General features: G+C 39.1%; 1 long non-coding RNA gene across 1 annotated transcript in view; it reads left to right on the forward strand.

Moving 5' to 3' along the window:
* LOC126245289 (uncharacterized) overlaps positions 1 to 14,434 on the forward strand; it is a 556,618-nt gene that overhangs the window by 306,694 nt on the left and 235,490 nt on the right. The window lies entirely within an intron of this gene.

Below are 14,434 nucleotides of genomic sequence, written 5' to 3' on the forward strand. Positions count from 1 at the left end.
CACTGCCAGTGACAGCACATATTTCATATAACATACACTTTCTTCAGAGCAGATGCTCAAAACAACCTCCATGCATCTCCAAACATGTAGTGATTTGCAGTCTCATGCTTCTCTGTACTCTTTGCAGCACATCGGGATCCACACTTAAAAGAGCAGCATGGAAGTGCATTACTAGTTCTTCCACACTGATCAGCAGGGTGGAATAAATCTGCCTATAACATGTATAGCATGTTTGTGTGAAGTGGCAGTGTAGACGAAACTTACACTGAAAAGCACATGTGCAAGTAGCAACATGCAGCAAAGTTTTGATTATGTTTCCCTTCAAAAGATGAAATATAACCTGCCTTGCACTTGGTCTGCTACTGTGAAAAGAAGTATGCGCTCTACGCAAACACAAGGAATGTAGCAACACAGTACTTACCCTGAAGACGATGGTGTGAACTATGAAAATGTGTAGTGGGATAATAAACATGTGACTGACACAGGAAATTGTTTTATTTGTATTTATTAATAATCACAGCACTCATGATGATGTTCTTTATGGATGAAATATTCATAAATGTGGTGCTTCAAGCGCCTCCACATAAAGAAATCTGAGAAGTTTTGTCAGGTGAACATTTCTTGGGCAAGGCTTGGCTTAAATGCCATCACACACATCACTTCCAAAGTGTGTAATTGCACCATCATGTTGGAACCATGAACTCTGCTGAACATGAAGCCTATAGAGTGCTTCAGGCCAATTGTTTGAGAGATTGCATGATACCTTCCTTCAGTCAACTGGTTTGCTAAAATACAGGGAAGTAAGATACATCCAACATTCCAGCTCATTCATTGATGCTTAAGTGTGACTGATATCCATGGTTGTGCATGACACACATGTTAACTTCACACCAATAGTGGATGTTGCGCATATTGGAAGATACCAAAAAGTGTGAATGCAGCTTCAGCAGACCATGTCATTATTATTTTTATGGAATCATCATTAGCTTCCTGTTGTTGGAACCATTCATAGAACTGCATCTGTAGAAACCTGTCGTCAGAATGTTGCTGTTAACAGTTAACGGCAGTGGTGTAGCCGTTCATCGTGTAACATGTCATAATCCATGCGTTGCAAGACATGCAGGTGTGTAGATACTTCCCATGTACTGCTCTGGAATTTTTGGTGTGTAGCTAATCCTTGGACAACCTCTCTGTAATGATGGTGCAAGGGGAGAACCTGTCTCCCAAAGATGAAGTTCCAGACAATGCAACAAATATCTTCTGGATGACATTGACCAGAATACTTAGCAACATATTCAAGAGTAGCAACTCCATTTGTGTTATTAGATGCACCAAGGGCAGAAAGCATGTCAATGTATCTGGCATTTGTGTGTGCCATATTATTGTCCCTGCAATTTACGAGAAACACAGGAAGAAAGTGTGATACGTGTATGCCTATACAATAGTGCACTAGTGTACTTTAACTGTATGTTATTTGTGGGAAATGGCATGTAAACACTTCATTTGTCAAAGTGGTTGTATGTCACTAACCTCATATGGGTTGTTGTATATGGAGTTACATAGATCAATTTTGAGATTTTGCAATTGAAATTTTAGTAGCAGCACACTCCCCAACTAAATTAATGGCTTAAAGATTTCCAGAATAGCTGGGGAGTACAGAGAAACAGAATATTGATGAGTGACTAGCAGTTCACAAAAGGCATAATGTAACATATGACATGTCGAGTATCCTTGTAAAAGCGATCTATGGATGAATAAAATTACTGCTGCTACTGCTACTGTTACTAATACTACCACATTATCATGATCTCGGTCAAGATGTCAGCAAGTAGTTGGCTGTGTGTTTGATTCAGGACTTGTTGAAGCTTTTGTTCCGCATCATTTAGCTGTGTCTACCACTCATGAAAGATGTAAGATTCCAATTACACCATTTCTGTAGCAGCAATAGACAAGATTTTTTACACATATCTGTTGACCTAGGCAAGAATGATCTATATAAATAAAAATGTAAATGTATATTTGTTGAAAATTGTGTATCTCCAAACGTTCTTCACCAACTGCCTTCAAATTTTGACATAATGTTTCATATATGTATACACACGATGAACCACAATGGAATTATCCAAATGAGATGGGTATTGGTAGATGTGATGTACAACTACAAACAAATAAATGATTACAGTTTCAGAGAAAATGGGTGATCTGTTCAAGAGAAACAGCATCACAGATTGAGCAAATCAATACCATGTTGGTCCACATCTGTCCCTTTTGCAAGCAGTTGTTCAGCATGGCACTGATTGACAGAATTGTTGGATGTCCTGCTGAGGGAAATCGTGCCACATTCTGTCCAACTAGCACATTAAATCTCAAAATACTGAGCTGATTGGAGGATCATACCTATTGTTCCAAGTTTTCACAATTGGGGAGAGATCCAGCAACCTTGCTGATGGAGGACAGGTTTGGCAAGCATTAAGACGAGCGGTAGGAACTCTAATTATGTGCATGCAGGAATTATCTTGGTGCAGTGTAAGCCCTGGATGGTTTGCCTTATGGGCAACAAAACAGGGCATAGAATATCATTGACATACTGCTGTGCTGTAAGGGTGTTGTGGATGACAACCAAAGAGGCCTGGCTTTGAAATGAAATGGCAGCCCAGACCATCATTCCTGGCTGTCGAGCCATACAGTGGGTGACAGTCAGTTGTGTATCCAAACACTGTCCAGGGCATCTCCAGAAACTGTTTTGCTGGTTGCCAGGTGTAATTTGAAGTGGGGCGTATGACTGAGGACAATTCTACTCCAGTCAATAAGATTCCAGGCTGAAGGTCTGCGTGGAGATGCCCCCGACAGCAGTGGGACACCAACACAACTGTCGCCTGCTGTACAGCCTGGCAATCAGGAGTGATGATCTGGGGTGCCATTTCTTCTCAGAGCAGGACCCCTTTGGTTGTCATCTGCAGCACCCTTGCAGCAAAGCGGTATGTTGATCATATTTTACACCCCGTCTTGTTGCCCTTCATGGCCAGCCATCCTGGGTTTGCATTTATGCGAGACAGGGTCCACCTGCACACGGCGAGAGTTTCTACTGCTTGTCGACTTGCTAGCCAAACCCTACCTTGGCCAGCAATGTTGCTGGATCTCTCCTCAATTGCAGACATTTGGAGCATTATGGGCAGGGCCCTCCAATCATCTTGGGCTTTTGATGATCTGATGCACCAGTTGGACAGAATTTGGCATGAAATCCCTCAGGAAGACATGCAACAATTTTGTCAATCAGTCCCAAGGTGAATAACTGTGTGCATAAGGGCCAGAGGTGGTCCAATGCATTATTGACTTGCTCATTTTGTGGAGCTCTTTCTCTTGAATAAAATCTAATTTTTCTAAAATTGTAACTATTTGTTTGTCTGCATACATACATTAAATCGACTGTTTTCTGCCCCATTCAGATAATTTCTTCTTGGTGTATTTTTTTGTTTTGTTCTGTTTTATGGTGTATTTATACAACATATGGCATTTCTGTAGGTATAAATTCACATGCATATTCAAATGCAATGTTTGGTCAAAATTTCAAAGCAAGAGGGGGGAGAAGATGGATGGGGGGGGGGGGGCTGATGGACAGAGAGCTGGGGAAGGAGGAAGAGATGGAGAAAGAGAAGGGGAGCAGGAGATGGACAGAGACAGAGGGAGGAGGCTAGGATGTATATACAACTCCTATACATTTTAGAAATGTGTGCTTTCTCTTTTCTTTTTTACATTTAAACAGACTGAGGCACAGCATCACATGGCTGGGAACAGCTAGAAACAACAATAGTAGTAGTAGTAGTAGTAGACTGAAAGCTGAAAGATATAATTAATTATTTCATGATGATGAAGTGGATTATTAGCCCTGTTGGTAACATAATGTCCTAAAGAAATGTAATGGACATGAAAGTTGTAAGCATGATAGTTGGTACTAATAAGTAGAAGCAATGGCAGGTGGCTATACCAAAAAGTGGGTTCAAATTTATTTGATGAAGTAGTGCAGAACAATACTGTTACCCTCAGACAGTGTGAGTATGTGATTTGCATAGTGGCAAGGAAGCTACCTAGGGTAAAAGGAGGAGGAGGAGGAGGAGGAGGTGGTGGAGTTGGCTGTTTTTGTAGTTTGGGGCAAGGGTACAGCTGAAGAGAGAAAAAATACTGATAAGGGAGCGTAAAATGTGGAAGGCTGTAGTACATGAAATAGTACAGAATAAACTTTTAAAGGCAAAATAAGTCTTTAAAAGTGGTATAATATAAACAACTTATGAACAACTACTTTACCTTTGAGGGACAGGTATACAGACATATTAAATGATGGTCGTGGGAACCAGGATGGCTCCTCTTCCTATGCCAACCTTTTCATAGGGTGCTTGGAGAGGTTAACTTGGGATCCATAAGCCTTCAGCCTCTGGATTGTTTTTAGATACATTGGTGACATCTTTGCCGTATGGACTCATCATGAGGACGACCTGTTAAAATTTTTGTAATCACTAAATACATCCCCCAATTTCATATGGTGCTATTCCGAATCCCAGGCTGCTTTCCTTGATGTTGCCCTCTTACTGACTGAGGGTCAGCTGCACAGTTCTGTTTACATTAAAGATACACATGAACAACTGTACTTAAATTTTAACTGTGGTAAGGAAAAGATGATTGCTACTTATCATAAAGATGACGTGTTAAGTTGCAGACAGGACACTTACACATTAGCTTTTAGCCACAGTTTTTTTAGATTAGATTAGATTAGATTAGATTTACTTTCACTCCAATTGACCCGTAGTGCGGAGGTCCTCCAGGATGTGGAACATGTCAGAAAAACAACAATACATGACAAATATTTACAACTAAAACAAATAAGCTAATGTACCATTCCACAGGTCCCAAGTGGAATGATCGTCATTTTTTAATGAACACTAAGAGTCATTTTACAAATACTAATGCACTGAATTTAAAATAAAAAAGTTTTTTATTTATTTATAAGGTAATAAACATGTATTACAACTACTGTAATACTTATTTACACTTAACACATTACTGCACTGAAATGGTGCAGAAGTTAGATTATACTTACACACATACACACACACACAAATTTTCAATGAACACATTACTGCACTGAAATTGTGCAGAAGTTATGTTGTACTTATATACAAATCAGTTGGTTTTACTAAGAAATTCATCAGTGGAGTAGAAGGAGTTGGCCACCAATAAATCCTTTAGGCTTCTCTTAAACTGAATTTCATTGGTTGTTAAGCTTTTTATGGCTGCTGGTAAGTTATTGAAAACGTGTGTTCCTGAATAATGCACACCTTTTTGTACAAGACTAAGTGACTTTAAATCCTTGTGAAGATTATTCTTATTTCTAGTATTGATTCCATGAATTGAGCTGTTGGTTTGAAAAAGTGATATATTTTTAATGACAAATTTCATTAAGGAATAAATATATTGGGAAGCAGTAGTTAGTATACGTAGTTCCCTAAACAGGCTTCTGCAGGATGTTCTTGAGTTCACACCACATATAACTCTTACTGCACGTTTTTGTGCCCGGAAAACTTTAGCTTGGCTTGATGAATTACCCCAAAAAATAATCCCATATGACATTATGGAATGAAAGTAAGCATAGTATGCCAGCTTTTTCATTTTTATATCCCCTATGTCTGACAAAATTCGCATTGCAAACACAGATTTGTTAAGACGCTTCAGCAGTTCTGTGGTGTGCTCCTCCCAGTTGAATTTATTATCAAGCTGTAATCCCAAGAATTTAACACTGTCCACTTCTTCTATCTTCTTGTCATCGTATGTTAGACATATAATCTTGGGACACCCCTTACAAGTTCTGAACTGCATGTAGTGTGTTTTTTCAAAGTCTAGTGACAAAGAATTGGCTAGGAACCAGTGATTAATGTCCACAAATATTTTATTGGCTGATCTTTCTAAGACTACACTTGATTTGCTATTTATTGCAATGTTTGTATCATCGGCAAACAAAACAAACTTGGCATCTGGTAATGTTACTGATGAAAGGTCATTGATATACACAAGAAAAAGTAAGGGGCCCCAAAATGGAACCTTGTGGGACCCCACATGTAATTAGTTCCCAGTTGGATGATGCCTGATAGCTTGATACATGTCTCTTTCCTAATAACACCCTTTGTTTCCTGCCAGAGATGTAAGATTTGAACCATTTTGCAGCATTTCCTGTTACACTATAATATTCTAGTTTACTTAAAAGGATATTGTGATTTACACAGTCAAATGCCTTTGACAGATCACAAAATATACCAGTTGCCTGCAATTTTTTGTCTAATGAATTAAGCACATTTTCACTGTAAGTGTAGGTAGCCTTCTCAATATCAGAACCTTTTAGAAATCCAAACTGTGACTTTGACAGTATGTTATTTGAGATAAGATGGTTATAAAGACGACTGTACATTACTTTTTCGAAAATTTTTGAGATTTTTTTTTACCAGAAAAGGAAGGGGAAACACATACATACACATTCACATAGAAGCAAGCACACCTTTAGTTGCCATTGTTTAGTATTTAAATTGTGACAGTGGTCATTCTCTCCATGTCAAATGTTCTTTATAGCAGTGCACCACCACTCTCACCTCAGCCTTCACTGTTCATAATTACCCCACCAGCCTAATTCAAATGTATTGCCCTGGTCTTCCATGTATTAATCAGCCTCTTTGACAAGACTGTGTGTCCCTAAAATCATGCCCTGAAAGAGGTCAGTTCTGTCTGACTATTTGCCCACGAAATGTATAATAGCTTCTTGTTACCACAATATTGTTGTCAGATATTCCTTCTAAGTCAGTTTTCCTACCCTATGGCTCCTGCCCCTGTGACTGTCCCTGCTGTAAGACTTACTTGATGCACTCTCCTACTGTCACCTGTACCAACCCTGTAACTGACAGAATGCTTGCTACCAAAATGTAAGCCTCCTGTGAAGTGACATGTAATGTACCACCTGCTATGTAAACACTGTTCAGCCTTCTGCATTTGTATGGCTGCTACCATGTTACCAGTTACTATGAACAAACATTGATAGATGGTTTATATTGCCAATATACAATATCATATTGCAGAACATACTCTACAGTGTGATGGTCCTGACCTTGGTGCCTGTTTCAGTACATGTTGCATTTGGATTCTCCCTTCCAACACAAGTTTCACAGAAACTCCACAGGTGTGAACAGTTATCACATGTGCTCAGTTCTCACCAGTCACATTTTCAAATTTATGTTAATTTCTACTGTCTCAGAATTTCTTTTCAGTAACTATTCCTATTTTTTGCTCTCTTTTATTTTTCTATGTATTTTATTTTTCCAACTTATCTATACCCCCACTCTCTCCCCTCTCCCTGCCTCACCTGTCTATCATGTATGTATATTGCACTTAGCTTTTCTACTCTTGTCTCCTGCATGGGGGTCTCCCCCCCCCCCCCCCCCCCACAGTAATTCCCTGACCTGGAACTCTGGACAACATTCATAGAGCTCTCCCCATTTCCTAAACCACACCCGTTCTTTTCCTTCCCTCTTTCTTTCACTTCAACTCTTCTGCCGGAAGAAGGAGCCAATGGTTGTGAAAGCTTGCATATTTTTGTATCTTTTATGTGTGTTTTCTCCTCCTCCTGTTCTGTTGCTGCTTGGTGAGTAAACTTTTTTTATTCGATTGTATGATTAATATTTTCTTTGCAGAATTGTATAATCAAAACATCATTGTGCAGTAGGGGTAAAAAGAATGAGGTTGCAGCATTGTTAATACTAGTCTCCTTTTGGCTGACCCCTTGAGGTGTTCTCTTGATTCCTTAAATTACTTCAGTCAAATGCTGAGATGTTCTGTATAAAAGGCATTGATCTGTCTCACCCTTGTGAAAATAAACCTGTATGTAAATAATGGCCCGTGTATAAGAATTCTGTTTATTCATCTTAACTGGTGATACCATGACTTGTCCAGTTCCACTGTCAAAATGATCCACAGATAAATATACCAGCTACTACTACGAATACATTGGTATAAAAAAAATTAAAAAAAAAATTAAGAAAGTGCACCTGTTACTTGCAAATTGTAGACTATTGTTAGTGCATAAACAATTAACTGAAGCTTTTTCATGCAAATGGTCATACTGAGCAATACAATAATATCATTTGAAGTGAGTTATTATTATTTTTGTGTTTGGGTAAACATAACAACACAGCCAAACAAGGGGAAAGAAGAGGGGTTTTCGTACAGAGAGTTCAAAATAAATGATTTTCCTATAGTTACCTGTTTATTTTATTTTTATTCAGGTGGTTGTTGTCAGTGGTAGATGTTGCAGAATGGACTCCCAGTGAAAGGAAACAAGGTAGATCAATGAGACAGGGAAGAATTAAAGTAACGCTGGAAACAATAATGTAATAATGAACCTGAGACTAATCTTTAGAAAATCTTTGGAGTGAATTGAATTAGGAAATGGCAGCAGGATACCATAATAACTTCTCATTATATGTTTTTATGATAACTTTAAATGGTTGGGGATGTGTAAGGATTGTGTTTTTGTATGTACAAAGAGACTAGTGGGTCTCACTTGGAAGCTGCAATTGCTTAGTTGATTGAAGAATTACTTTTCCTCCATCTTGTTCTCTTACAGTTACTATATTTCCCACAAATTTCAAGGGCCTTGTTTCCCTTTTGGTTTGTATTTCCTTATTATTATTGAGCGTATTTCGAGACCCATTCTTTGCAGCTGCTCCTTCCACTTCCTCTTGTAGTCTTCTGACTTTAAGCTTGTGACCCAAAGGCTTGTGAAGAAGACACTAGTAGAAAATCTTGAGGAGATAGCCTGTAACCAGCTTTTGTTGATACATTGGTACTTTAAGTTGTTACCCGAAAAAGAGGCATTACTTGCAGACAAGCACAGTGAAAAGAATACTGGAAATGTATAAGTTTTCAGACAAAGTTCTTCCACAGAAGTAAAACATTCACAAATTCAGATGACGATGACAACAACAACAATTACTACTGCTGCTGGTACTACTTCATACTACTACTACTACTACTACTACTACTACAACTACTCATATAGGCATGGTTATTGTCTCTGGCTGCTAGGTTCTGACTGTGACTGTTTGATGTGGCCAGCAAACTGCTGGGGAGAGTGGTGAGTGTAATGACATGGCATGGAGTGGGAGGGGGGAGGGATAGCAGGGTAGGGGAGGTAGAATTGCTAGTGCTGCCTGTGGGAACTTGCTGCCCAACATGATGTGCTTCACTTTAATGATTGCTTCACAGCCTGTGCCATCAGGATTGTTCCCACCACCACCACCTTTTCTGAATTGCAAAGGTGGGAACTTTCTCTACAACATATCCTTTGTTTCCATAACCCTCCTGCTGATCCTCTATGGGAAACTTTATCATTAGATTCCCTAAGCAAGCAACTTTTCATCTCTGGTACTATTAAGAGGTATAGTATTCTCAAACAGCTTTATGAATGGTTTTGTAGGCTATGTTGTTATGTTATAGGATATTTACTTGCAAAATTTTCTTAATACTGGACAAGAAATGCCTTTCCCTGTTTGAAAAATAGAGTGGCAATGTTAAGAGACTCATTTTAAGTGTGTTATGACTACATTCTTTTTAACCAAATTCCATATTGCCCTTTGTCTTCCACCCATCTTCCTATCTATAAGAACATTACTTATTGTTAGGTGATAGAAAAAGTGGGCAGAGCACCTCAGTATTTCAATTTACCTGAAATTTGAGTACTAGGTGTGGGCACTAGTGACCCAGTGACAAAAGTTTACACAACATATGTCTGCACACACATTCTCCTGAAGGGTATCAGCTACAGGCTAAATGTTACCTCAGAAAGTGATCCTTCTTTCTCTTTAGCCACCTCAATAGAGTTATCTCTCCCTCTGTCCCTCTCCAGCAGCCGCCACACTTCTGTAATGAACACAGTTTATCCCAGCTCTTTAACCATACACAAACAAACCCACTGCTTCCTAGAGCAATGGCTGGTCACCATGAAAACCAGCCACAATACACTGTCCAGAATCTCTTTAAGATCTTCTCAGCTCCTGAAATACCTGTCGTGTTGGGTTTACATTCAGGCTTAAGTAAAAATTTAGTTATGCTGCCCCAGTGAAATATCCACTTTCTTTTCACACAATACCAAGTGGCAGTGTTATTTCACTATTCAGTTTCAGAAACCTTCACATAACAAACCTAACAAATCTTGTTTCAAATAGTTCTGCCCGTGATCCCAGATTGATCCACCACAATTCCCACAAAACCACCCTGTACCAGTATCCGAAGAGTTCCTGACGTTGCTTAGCCATCTTTCCTCAAGTCCCCATAACAGGACTGTTCTAACCACTGTAGAATTCCAAACTCTTCATCACTCAGAATTGCAGGGGACTAGTGACATTCGTCCTGTTGCTGGTGAGACCTTATCTTACAAAGGGAAAACCTGGTGTGGAACAGTTCGCTTAATTTACCAACTGAAGCGCAACCACTGTCCAGTCATTTATGTTAGTATTACAACCACCAAGTCGTGAAGAAGGATGATGAAACACATACAGTGTGTGTATGCTGGCAACAGTAGTCTGTTGCAGAGCATGGTATGTAACATAATAATCTTGATTTTTGGTGCATATTGTATGTGTACCATCAGGATTCTCCTCGCTGATACTAGTTCCTCAGAATTTAATGGATAGTAAACTGCTCTACCTGTATTTGCCTCTCATCTTCCATGAAGCCACAGTTGATAATTTTTCTGGTCCAGTTCCTTTTCTTTGTCATTAATTTTTGTTTCATTAATTTTTTCCTCCTCACAATTTTTCTAGCATTAAGCTACACACTTTTTTTTGGGTCATGCATAACACATTTGCTTTTATGTCTGACTGACCAAATATTCTCTCTTGCTTGCTTCTGTGTTCTCTGTTTTTCATGGTTTTCAAATTTGTAATTTTTTTACGAGGAGGAGGAAGGGGGGGGGGGGAACATGGGTCTTCTGAGTAGTTTGATGAAACCCATCACGATTTTCTACTTGCGTCAGTCTCTTCATCTTAAAGAAGTGCCTACATCAATGCCCTCAATTATTTACTCCTCATATTCCAATATCTTTGTTCCCCTATAGTTCTTGTCCTCTTCGGCTCTCTTTAGAGCCATTGTTTCCTGAGATGCTGTCATTTTGTCCCATCTTCTAATCAGCGTTTCCCACACAAACCTTTTCTTCATAGTTCTACAGACAAACTCTTCAATGTATTATCTTATCAGTTCACATAATTTTCAGCAACTTCTGTTACTGTGTACTTCAGATGCTTCAGTTCTTTTCTTTTCTGGTTTCTATAGAGCTCATGACTCACTTATGTACAACACTGTGCTCCATACCTAGATTCTCAGAAGTTTCTTCTTCAGATTACGGCCTATGTTTTATACTAGTAGATGTCTTTTGTGATGAATATGCTCTTTGTCTGTGGTAGTCTGCTTATCATATCCTCCGTGCTGTATCTGTTGTGTGTTACTTTGCTTCCAAAGTAGTGGAATTCCTTCACTTTGTCTACTTTATGGTCCCTAAAATAGATGTTAAGTTTATCAGTAATCTCATTTCTACTATTTCTCAGTATTTTCATCATAATTTTGGTTTACTCTCAATCCATATTCTGAGCTTGGTAGATTGTTCATTGCATTCAGTACATCCTTTCTGAATTTCTCATAGGACAGCATTGGCACCTGTGAATCTAATGATTTATGCCCTTACAAACTGAATTTTAATCCCACTCCTGACCCTTTTCTTTATTTCCTTAATCTTCTTCAGTATAAAGATTCAAATATACAGGAGAAAGACTACATAGATGGAAATATAGAGGGAGAAAACTACATTTACACCTTATACTCTTTTTAATCTGATAATTTCTCTTTTGGCCTTCTGTTCTTATTGTTCCCTATGGTTTTAGTAAATGTTTTATATTACCCATCTTTCTCTAGAGCATATACCACCTATTTTCTGATAATTTCAAACATTTTGCATCACTTTACATTTTCAAATGCTTGTCAAGTACTGCCAATCATCTTTTTTTCTTCTCACCCTACACAGTAAGTCTTCCTTGACTTGAGATCCCAAATGAATTCTCCAGTATTCTTAATTTTTATCAGTCTCTCTTCTTCCAAAATTTTCCTCTCCTCACCAAGCAGTCACCATGGGTTTCAAAAGCTTGCAATTTTGTATGTCTCGATATCTCTCTGTCTTCTGCCATTTGATAGGTAGACCTTGTCTATTTATTTCACAAATATTTTCTCAAGATCAGTTAAGTAGTGTGACTGTGTTTGTTTATCATACCAGATACTTTTTATTCTGTAGTCAGTACCAGGTGTGGTGGCTCAGTAGTAAAATGGATTCGTATGTGGGAGAATGGTGGTTTGAATTCCAGCCTGGCAATTCAGTTTTAGGTTTTGACTTGCTTCCCTAATACATTTAAGGCAAATGTTGAGGCAGTTCAACTTTAGAAGACACATCTCATTTCCTTCCCTATCCTCAACCAATTGGAGCTTGCACTTGATTTCCAATGACCTTGCCATCATCAGGAGATTAAACAGTAATCTTCCTTTTTATTCTGTGATCAGCATAGCTTTATGTTTGTTACATAAAGTAAGTTGAAATATTATTAAAAAAACAGTATTTTAATTGATGTAGGAGTAAGCAAGTCTAACTTAAATTTGCTACAGATAAGCAGTAGGACTTTAATAATGGTTTGTCTGCTGAACAAGGTGGTGCAGTGGTTGAGACACTGGACTTGTATTTAGGAGGGATGGGTTTCAGATTGTTTAGGTTCTCAGCAGTTTCCATAGACAACATCATAACAACAAGATAAAGATTTACACATTGCATGTAACTCACTAATTGAAAGCAGAACAAAATACCGGGTGATCAAAAAGTCAGTATAAATTTGAAAACTGAATAAATCACGGAATAATGTAGTTAGAGAGGTACAAATTGACACACATGCTTGAAATGACATGGGGTTTTATGAGAACCAAAAAAATACATAAGTTCAAAAAATGTTCGACAGATGGCGCTTCATCTGATCAAAATAGCATTAATTAGCATAACAAAGTAAGACAAAGCAAAGATGATGTTTTTTCAGGAAATGCTCAATATGTCCACCATCATTACTCAACAATAGCTGTAGTCGAGGAATAATGTGAACAGCACTGTAAAGCATGTCCGGAGTTATGGTGAGGCATTGGCGTCGGATGTTGTCTTTCAGCATCCCTAGAGATGTCGGTCGATCACGATACACTTGCAACTTCAGGTAACCCTAAAGCCAATAATCGCACGGACTGAGGTCTGGGGACCTGGGAGGCCAAGCTTGACGAAAGTGGGGACTGAGCACACGATTATCACCAAACAACGTGCAAGAGATCTTTCACGCATCTAGCAATATGGGGTGGAGCGCCATCCTGCATAAACATCGTACGTTCCAGCAGGTGTTTATCAGCCAGGCTGGAGATGATGCGATTCTGTAACATATCAGCGTACCTCTCACCTGTCATGGTAGCAGTTACAAAACCAGAATCACGCATTTCCTCAAAGAAAAAAGGCTCGATAATGGTAGATGTCGTAAATCCAACCCATACCGTGACTTTCTTATCGTGCAATGGAGATTCCACGACAGCTCTAGGATTTTCAGTATCCCAAATTCTGCAGTTGTGAGCGTTGACAGACCCTCGGAGCGTGAAATGAGCTTCGTCGGTCCTCAACACGTTACTCAACCAATCGTCATCTTCCGCCATCTTTTAAAATGCCCACACCGCAGATGCCCTCCGCTTCACTAAATCGCCAGGTAACAGTTAATGATGCTGATGGATTTTGTACAGATAGCATCGGAGGGTACGCCTAAGTGCCAACCAAACTGTAGTGTATGGAATGCTGGTGCAACGTGTGACTGCACGAGCGCTGACTTCCCCGTGCATAGATGAACCCGCTACAGTCTCCATTTCTTCCTGAATTGTCTCAGCAGCAGTACACCTTGTGCTCGGTCGGCCACTACGGGGTCTATCGTCTGAACAACCCATGGCTTCAAACTTCGAAATCATTCTCGCCACAGCTGCATTTGTCAACGGACCTTTACCCTTTCGAATCCCCTTCCTATGGCGATAGGATCGTAACGCTGAACTAGCACATTCCCCATTCTGATAATACAGCTTCACTAAAAGCACCTTTTCACGTAACGTCAACATGCTGTGACTGCTGGTGCATCTGATTCTCTTTCTCATTACAGCTCCTTTTATACACGATTGTCATGTGCAGTAACTGATGTTTTGCTGTCCAATGCCATCTGTCGGACATTTTATGAACTTTGTTTTTTTGTTTTTTTTGTTTTTTGGTTCTAATAAAACCCCATGTCATTCCAAGCATATGTGT

The sequence above is a fragment of the Schistocerca nitens genome, chromosome 1 (assembly GCF_023898315.1).
Source record: "Schistocerca nitens isolate TAMUIC-IGC-003100 chromosome 1, iqSchNite1.1, whole genome shotgun sequence".
NCBI lineage: Eukaryota > Metazoa > Arthropoda > Insecta > Orthoptera > Acrididae > Schistocerca > Schistocerca nitens.